The sequence below is a fragment of the Tachypleus tridentatus genome, chromosome 8 (assembly GCF_004210375.1).
Source record: "Tachypleus tridentatus isolate NWPU-2018 chromosome 8, ASM421037v1, whole genome shotgun sequence".
Lineage (NCBI taxonomy): Eukaryota > Metazoa > Arthropoda > Merostomata > Xiphosura > Limulidae > Tachypleus > Tachypleus tridentatus.
In genome coordinates this window covers 132,345,934-132,355,432 of record NC_134832.1, presented here as the reverse complement: position 1 = coordinate 132,355,432, position 9,499 = coordinate 132,345,934, and positions in this window count along the sequence as shown.

Genomic DNA, 9,499 nt, shown 5'->3' with positions numbered 1-9,499 from the left:
TTCCAGACAGAAATCGTTCTCCATTAGTCTAAGTGAATGGCTTTTGCCATTGATTTATATGTCCGTTGCTTAGTAACATGTGAGAATCGTGTTTGCTTAACACGACTGACGTAAGACTTGTTGCTGATCTAAATTTTAGATGGTCCTGATACTCCAAGTTAATTCATATTACTTGATTTTCCAGTTGTCCTTCATTACAAGAACTAGCCCCGTCTTAATTCTTAATTCTTTATTAGAACACATCTCTAAGAGCTGAATGCATTAATATTTTGTGTTAGAAAGGCTGTTAAGTAAGCTACCCGAAAGTACTTAACTGTTTACGTAGAGCCAAACAACCAAAAAAATAAAACTGAAACTGATACATTCTTTTGTACTGCGGTCTTATGTTTGGTGTAGTTGTTACGTAACTTGTTGAGTTGCATATTCAAAGTTGTTTTAATGTAACGTACTGAACCCTCTATAATTAATTGATTTGAAAAGTTTTTAATGGTTTTGAGTTTGATAACTCATTTACTAATCATTTGTTTTGATTATTTGATCGGATTAATTACTTCTGTTGAATACGATCTTTGATAACGTAAAAGATTCATGAAATATTGTTTTTTTCCTTTTTACTTGGTGCAAATAAGAACCTAATATTATTTATTTGTTCCTTCCCGCACATCCATTCTCTTTACAGAAAACTGTTTTGGTTGTTTCTTTATATGGAAAGGAACTATGGGTATCTATGTAATAGAAATTCAGTATTCAAAATCACGTCTTTTTATATTATCGTGAAAATACTCTTATAAGCTGTTTTTAATAATATATATATAATACTTGCTGTATACTCTGATTCAGTACAAGTCAGTAATAAGTAATGATAGTTTCCAAAATTAAAGTTAACAATGCAAAATGTGTGATAAGGAGGTGAAAAATCCTTGTTTCTTTTTATTTTTGAGAGAGAGAGAGAATTTTAACGTGACTATTGAATAAGCGCCACCTGCTGGTAAAAACCAGAGTTGGAAAGGTATTGCAATCATTTCTTTTGATACCCATTTGCTGAGTAGCATTGCCATAATATATCTTCTGCTCGGTCTGGGATAATTTTCAGGACAAACAATGCTGAGATACAGAGTTAGGTTCCCCGCGGTGAACAGGTGTGCAGAAAGTCTATTGTGAAATTTTGCGCTAAACAAACAAACATAGCCATAATGATGTGGATATGTCAAATTTTGTTTTATAAGTTAATTTAACATATATATATATACAGCAAATTGCTTGAATATAGAAAAAGCTGTAAGTTTTGAAAATTTCTTTTCAATTGTCTTTCTTATAATTAACCAATTTCTTCTTAACATTCCCTAGAGAACAATCAAAGTCACGTTTGAAAGCAAGTGGCTATTCATTTAATAGATTTATGGCTGAACTAATACAAAGAAACTCGTTAATTTCTTAAAGCTATTGCACTGAAGGCATGTTTAGAGAATGGAAAGTGGAGAGCTGTTTATTCCTTTGTATGTTTTCCTTCAGGAAGAGTGGTAGCTAATGGTTGTAACATTTTAACATGTTGTAATTGAATCTTAATTCGTGGAATTTGCTGGTTTTCTCTCTCCTTTCTGTTTTATTATCTATTTAACCCTAATTGCGAGCATAATTTATTTCATCTTTCCTCTATTTAAACATCGTTGAATTCATTCGTCGTTTGAACGTTGAAAACCACAATAAATTAGAAGGTTAAAATGTCCCTTGGACTGTTAACGATTACCTCATTAACCTTCACTACCACCACAGCATTGTAGCTGTGTCTGGGCACAATTTTATAAAGTAATGAGGGTTCTCAGATCATTATCATCTGCTGTCGAGGTACAAGTAAGTAAGAGTTATTTTATTGTAGCCCTATAGTGTATTAGGTACACATTTAGGTCTCTCTCTAGAGAACCCCGGAGCTATTGTAAGGAAAAACATTAAAATGTAATTATTTCTTTAAATCGAACTGGCCTGCAATTAAAATAACCTTTAAGAAACGACGTTAATTTTATGTGATTTCTTTGAAAGTGGGTTAAAGTCAGTAGTGATCACGCCCACCAAATTGTATAGGGCTGTGCATCTCTCCATTAGGATGTATTTATCAATAATTTATTGGCTATTATTATAATGGTGATAAACTCTTTCTTATAATTTCAAGAACACGTTCCAATATAACGAGCATGTTAATAGTGCTGTTTGGTAGTAAATTGTTAAACAACTATTTTAAAGCATAACGAAGTGGTTTTAGTTTATATAACGAAATACATGTTTAGACATAACGTTGTGCTTTGTCTCTTTGTGGTTCGTAATAAATAAAAGTTAAAAATTTGAAAGAAAAAACAACAAGAGATAAGTTTAAGCCTAACTCGCATATACATTTTTTTTTTCATCAAAAATAAATGACTTTCCTTAACAATGATTTCTTGTCCTGCTCTTATACACTTGTTCTCATATAATGCAAACTTTTAGTTAAAGAGGGAGCCACTTGTTCAAAATGTAAATAAGTGAAAAATTATATCAATGTCTGAATGCTCTAAATAAATGTTCTGTTTTCAAAAAAGAAAACTTTTCCAGAACTGCGTTTTTGTTTAAAAAGTGTAAGTTGGGTAATTAAATTAATCATTTCAAAAATTGCTAAAGATAAACCACAGATGGTTTGTGATAATAACAGAATATTTGATACGATACACTATTCTATTTAACCATAGCAAACTTAAAAAAAATGTATATTGACTTCTAAAATACAATTAATACACGTGAACACTGTTACTAATTTAATAATTCCAGTTGTGTAAATGCATAATTTTCATAAACGTGGGATTAAAATAAATCACCTTATTTTTCGTCAACAATAGCTTTTAGACTTGACGAGGTATTTTTGTCTTGTTAGTTTCATAGTCTTAGAAAAAGTATTTCAAAACTGTCTTTCATAATCCTAAGTATAAATATGCGTATATTTGAAAGGAATGAAGACGAATATAATTTCTTGTATTTTATTGCTTTTAATTAACTCCCCTTGATTGCTTGATGTTATTTGCATGGTGATGTTTCCCCATTGAGGAAATAAAACCATTTTTGCTAATGAAGTGTGAATGTGAAATAATTCATCAGTTCTCATCATTGGGCTTCCTTCACGCGAACTCAATGTCTTTGAAAGACGGGAAGCGAGAAACAGATTAGATGACGCAAACAAAAGCGTAGAAATTTTCTGCTTGTTAATGAATCAGAAATAATTCTTATGAACAAAAATAAGCTACATTATTAGTGGGGTAAAACGTTTTAACACGTGCTTCGCTAACGTCGAGTGTTTCGATTAATCAAACCAGGGTTTTGTTTGCGATGTCTACTGTGTTTTACGAAGTGAAGAGTGCACGTCTGAAAGTGTGTAGTTTGAACTTATGCAGCAGTAATCAATAATAGTTTTGTGTTTATGTGAAAACTGTGTAACTGCAAATCCTTGCAATATTTTTTACATCAGGTTGTAAAACCGACAAAACACAAATACTTAAGGGATCCCCCATTACGAGTTCAAAGTAAACCGACTAGTTATTTAAAAAAATTAATAACTGTATAATACAATATTTGCGCGCATCACTGATGCATCACACTTCGCGTACATATATTTCTCATTACAACAGTTTTAAGGACAAACTTGAGTAAAGAAAAACATCGAAACAACTATTATTAAAAGACCTAAATAAATCTAACCTTTCTTCTGTATTTAATGAGCAAACAGGAAACGATAAAGGAAAGTTTTTAATGAACTTAAATTATAAAAAAGGTTCATTTTGAAAATAAATAATTCATTGCATGGCCTGGCATGGCCTAGCGCGTAAGGCGTGCGACTCGTAATCCGAAGGTCGCGGGTTCGCGCCCGCGTCGCGGTAAACATGCTCGCCCTCCCAGCCGTGGGGGCGTTATAATATGACGGTCAATCCCACTATTCGTTGGTGAAAGAGTAACCCAAGAGTTGGCGGTGGATGGTGATGATTAGTTGCCTTCCCTCTAGTCTTACACTGCTAAATTAGGGACGGCTAGCACAGATAGCCCTAGAGTAGCTTTGTGCGAAATTCCAAAAACCAAACCAATTCATTGCACTTCTCACGAAGAATTTGTGATAAATTCGAAACTTTAACGAAAGAAGCGTGGGTAACAAAGAATTTCTTGACTTCAAAATAATATACACAGAATATGAATGTGTTAAAATTCATTCATTTCAGTTATTTTAACGCAGTATTTCAAGAACGAAAAAACAAACAACAGTGTGAAATAGTAATAATATTTCTATTCTCATCAACAATGTAAGGTAATTACAGTTCTATTCTCATTAATACTGTTGGATATCAACGGTTCTAGTCTAATCAATAATACTGGTTAACAAATTTTTGTAAACTTAATTGTATATACAAAATTTCTAAATCCGTTCACAAAAACTATTGTTACAATTAGCTACGTTTTAAGTAAAATAAGTAACAAAATTAAAATAATCTAAACAGTAAGAGTAAGCCTGAAATCTTACTTATTACTGTGATGAATATTTAAGTATTTTTAGCCGATGCATAACTGCTCATAGAATGGCTCTGGGTTACGTTTTCAAGTTGGAACTTGAAGTAGCTCATTGTTCCATCTCTTGAGCAATTTGAGATCTAATTAAAGCTACGGCTATTTAGGATTTCCCTCGTTGAATTTTCACATTACTAACATACGTTTGAGCTTTCCTTTCACAAATATGTCATAGATGAAGGTCCTTTGTACGTAAGAAACGATAAACATTTAAATTGTTGTACTCTCAAATAATTTTAAATACTTTAATTGCTTGAAGACAATACATAGATTATTTCGTAAAATAAACTTTTTATCAAGATCGGCTTTCCAAAGAAATATTTTAGGCAGAAAATGTCCGGTTAACTTATTGTTTTAAGAATGCTATAGAATTATTTAAATACCGTGCGTTTTTTTTTAATTTCGCGCAAAGCTACACAAGAGCTATCTGCGCTAACCGTCCCTAATTCAGCAGTGTAAGACTAGAGAAAAGGCAGCTAGTCATCACCAACCACCAACTCTTGGGCTATTCTTTTATCAACTAATAATGAGATTGACCGTAACATCATAACGCCCTCACGGCTGAAAGAGCGAGCATATTTAGGTATGAGTAGGATTCTAACCCGCAACCTTCGGATTACGAGTCGAGTGTCTTAACCACCTGGCCATGCCGGGCTAAATACGGCGACTCTAAAAAAAGTACTATATTGAAAACTGGAGAGCGTTTTTAATGTTTTGAGACACTGAACAAATATAATACTACAAAGGATTTCTCATTTCTGTAGAAAATATTCATAACCTAAATTTTCTTTTTCTATTTCGGACTAGAACTTAATGATTTTTCTACTACTTCCGTTCTTTCGTCTTTTGAGCTAATACTCGGTGATAATAATGCATAATTTTATCGTGCTATATCAAATAAATTCATTTAAATTGAATTGAGTATCATCCTTTTGACACTTCTTATAGAAATAACAACTGTCAAAAAGTGCTTACGTTGGTAGCAGTCTTTCATGGCAGCCAGTAAAATGACAAGGAATGATGACATCCATTGAAAAAGAAAAAAATCCGCGGCAACTAAGCAAACATGAGAACACTATTCTACTGGATATGCATTGATCCAAGAAATTGTATTGGCTGCTTACGTTATATTTATTTATAACGAATTTTTGGAAAAAATCACCTTTGAGGTACTTAAACGGGCATTTGATTGTATTTTATATTTTTATAAATCCTATCTTATATTCATATTTTGTGTTATTCATAGTATTTTGTTTTTAGTTTTTCTTAAATAATAATTTGTATATTGGGTTCTAAAGCAAAATCCTGCAATTGTTCTACCTCCCCTGGAAAGCTATTTTAATGCGTTCTACGTTTTTCATTTAAAGCTAGTATCTTTTCCATTTTTTGTTTCATATTAGTACTTTCCGCTTTGTTCCACGGTGGGGCAGAGGTACGTTCACGGACTTAAAGCGCTAAATTCGGGGATACGACTTCCGTCAGTGGACACAACAGATGGCCGATGTGGTTGGTCTCTCGTCTTCAGGTAGGAATTTTGTGTCAAAACTTGTAGTATTTTCCACCATCAATAAAACTCTTCCTTATGCTCATAAATCATTGTTTGTCTACCTATTATTACAAAGATTTCTTGTTTCGGCCTAGTACTTTCTACCTATCTTGTTTCAGGCTAGTTCTTTATTTGTTTCATTTCTAGGTATTATTATATAGGTTTCTTGTTTCAATATAGTACTTTCTGTCTTTATGGTTTCAGGCTAGTACTATGTTTGTTTTATTTCTAGTTACTATTATATAGTTTGGCCCAGCATGGTCAGATGGGTTAAGGCATTTGACTCGTAATCTGAGGGTCGCGGGTTCGAATCGCGATTGCATCAAATATGCTCGCCCTTTCAGACGTGGGGGCGTTATAATGTTACGGTCAATCCCACTATTTGTTGATAAAAGACTAGCCCAAGAGTTGGCGGTGGGTGGTGATGACCTGCTGCTTTCCCTCTAGTCTTACATTGCTAAAATAGGGACAGCTAGTGCAGATAGCCCTCGAGTATCTTTGCGCGAAATTCAAACAAAGAAGCACACAAGCATTATATAGTTTGTTGTTTTTTTGGTCTAGTGCTTTCTGCCTAGTAAAGTTGGAAAGTAGCATCACTTACTAGAAGGTTTAACAACTACCAAACATAAACGGTAGAAGTGGAAGCATCCATACACAAGAAATGAAATGTTTTACTTACTTCTCTCAAGCATATTTAAGGTGCGAGGCTTACAATGAGGATGTGAAATTACATCTTCAAATGTATGAAGTACCTTTACACAATTCAATTCATATACATTTGTTGCACACTTTTGATGAGTCTTGACTGTCGAAATCACTTCTCAAAGGCACAAGTACTGTATGGATAGTGTATGCAGCTCCTATTCTGAATTTATTTTTTCAATACAAAGCATCAGAAAGTGGAAAGCTTTCATTTCATAAGGATAAAAATACCCTTTGAAAATATCTGTCTATTGAGAATACTTCTGTAAATATCAATCTGAAATCAGCGACAAGAAACCCAGAATCAAAATATAAATATTTTTTTATAAATTTCTAGGGTTTTACTTTAAGAATATTAATGTAAAAATAAGGTTCAGTTTACAGTGTATTTATTTCTCAGAAAATCTTTTAATTAATATTAAACCATGTCTGTTACGTAACCTCAGGTTTGGATATTTTCGTAAAACAAACTAAAACTTTAGATTACAAAAAGTTAAATCTTAGATTTTTTTATTTTTTGAATTTCGCGCAAAGCTGCTCATGGGCTATCTGCGCTAGCCGTCTCTAATTTAGCAGTGTAAGACTAGAGGGAATGCAGCTAGTCATCACCACCCACCGCCAACTCTTGGGCTACTCTTTTACCAACGAATAGTGGGATTGACTGTCACATTATAACGCCCACACGGCTGAAAGGGTGAGCATGTTTGGTGCAACGGGGATGCGAACCCGCGACCCTCAGATTACGAGTCGCACGCCTTAATTCACCTGGCAATGCCGAGCCGTTAAACCTTAGAGGTAAACAAAATTACAAAATTATTAACCTTCCAATAAAATTTAAATACAAATACAACTTATATGTGTACAGATACAACACAAGTCAGGAATTATATAATAAATACATAGAATTCGGAAATATGTATTTTACAATTCCTGGTTTCAATGCATTTTATATTTATATACATTGTAACAGATTTAATATTATTTGCATATGTATGTTATTTCAGTTTAATGTATATTTAGAAATGCATATAACTTATATTGTTAAATGTGTAGTGTGCAAGTCCCGACTGTTCTATAAATTTGAAGAAGATTCTCGAGTGAAAGAGTAAACAATATATACTCTTCAAAACAAGAAACGCAAAAGGGATATTTTTGTTATTTTAAAGAGAAATATATGCAGTAACGTTACAAGCTCAGAGTATGTGATGTTACACGTGTTAAGACACTGATTGTTAGACCAAAATGACAATAAAAGTTGTGCACTTTGAAAACTGAGGAAAACATCGGATTTTTCGCCAAAACTCATGGGTGTCCAATAAATTTGTTTGAGAGATCTGGATGTTCTGCAAGTGTAACATGTGCAAAATCCCTATAAAAGTGACGGGTTCTCGGTTTCCATAGCTCAGTGTTAAGCCACCGACACTCAATACAGTTACGCCAAGACTGACTGAAGCACAACGCAACAACGCCATTGGTCGCTTGGAAGCAGGCGAATCTCAATCAGATGTTGCCAGAGCTGTGAATGTCCACCCAAGCACCATCACAAGGCTATAGAATCGTCACCAACAACATGGATCAACTCGTGACCGTCCACGATCTGGCAGACCTCGTGTGACCACGCCCGCACAAGATCGCTACATCCGGTTACGTCACCTTCGGGATAGGACCACCACTGCGACGTCTACTGCCTCAACCATACCAGGGCTGCGTAGGATTCCGATCAGACCATACGCAACCGTCTACGAGATTCTTAGGCCCCATGTGCAACCCATCATGGTGAACGTCAACGACGTTTTTCAACATGACAACGCCCGTTCTCACACAGACCGACTCACCACTATCTTCTTGAGACACCACAACATCAACGTTCTTCCCTAGCCCTCCAGATCACCAGATTTAAACCCCATCGAACATTTTTGGGACGAATTGGACCGACGTCTGCGACGGCGACAACCTCAACCGCAGACTCTACCTCAGCTTGCAGCAGCTTTGCAGGTTGAGTGGACAGCCATTCCACAGGATATGATTCGTCATCTCATCGCTTCCATGGGCAGGAGATGCCAAGCAGTTATTGATGTTCACGGGGGGCATACTCGTTATTGACATTGAGTGACGTTAAACTTCAACTAATGAGTGTGGACTTCGCCTTTGTTGACTTTGGATGTTCAGCAGTGAATGTGCAAAGTTTCACACATGTCATATAGAATTACTCGGAATAAACTTGTTAACAATATGTCTCAAATTTTGCCTTTTGCGTTTCTTTTTTTGAAGAGTGTATCTCTTACATTCTTGCCAACTGAACTTTCAAAATTTAAGCCTAAAGATTATGAATTGACGCGCCAAAGACAGTATAATGTTGTTGGTTTGCTACAGTCAGTATGTTATAAACCTTAGAAGCTATAATTATAATAAAGTTTTATTAATTGGAAAAAAGTACAGATATTTTATGAGGAACGTTTACAGATTTCGAATATTACACACCGTTTACCTTTTATTAATGAACTTCGTGTGTTAGTATTTTCACTGGAACATTAGATATTGTTGTCAGTGAAAAACATATATGTACTTCAAGCTAGCTGGCTGTCAAAAAAAGTACACAGTGTGTTAACTCAATTAATTCGCTTGTTGTGGACATGGACCGTCGATAAAATATTCAGTTCCAGACCAGATAGAAGACTC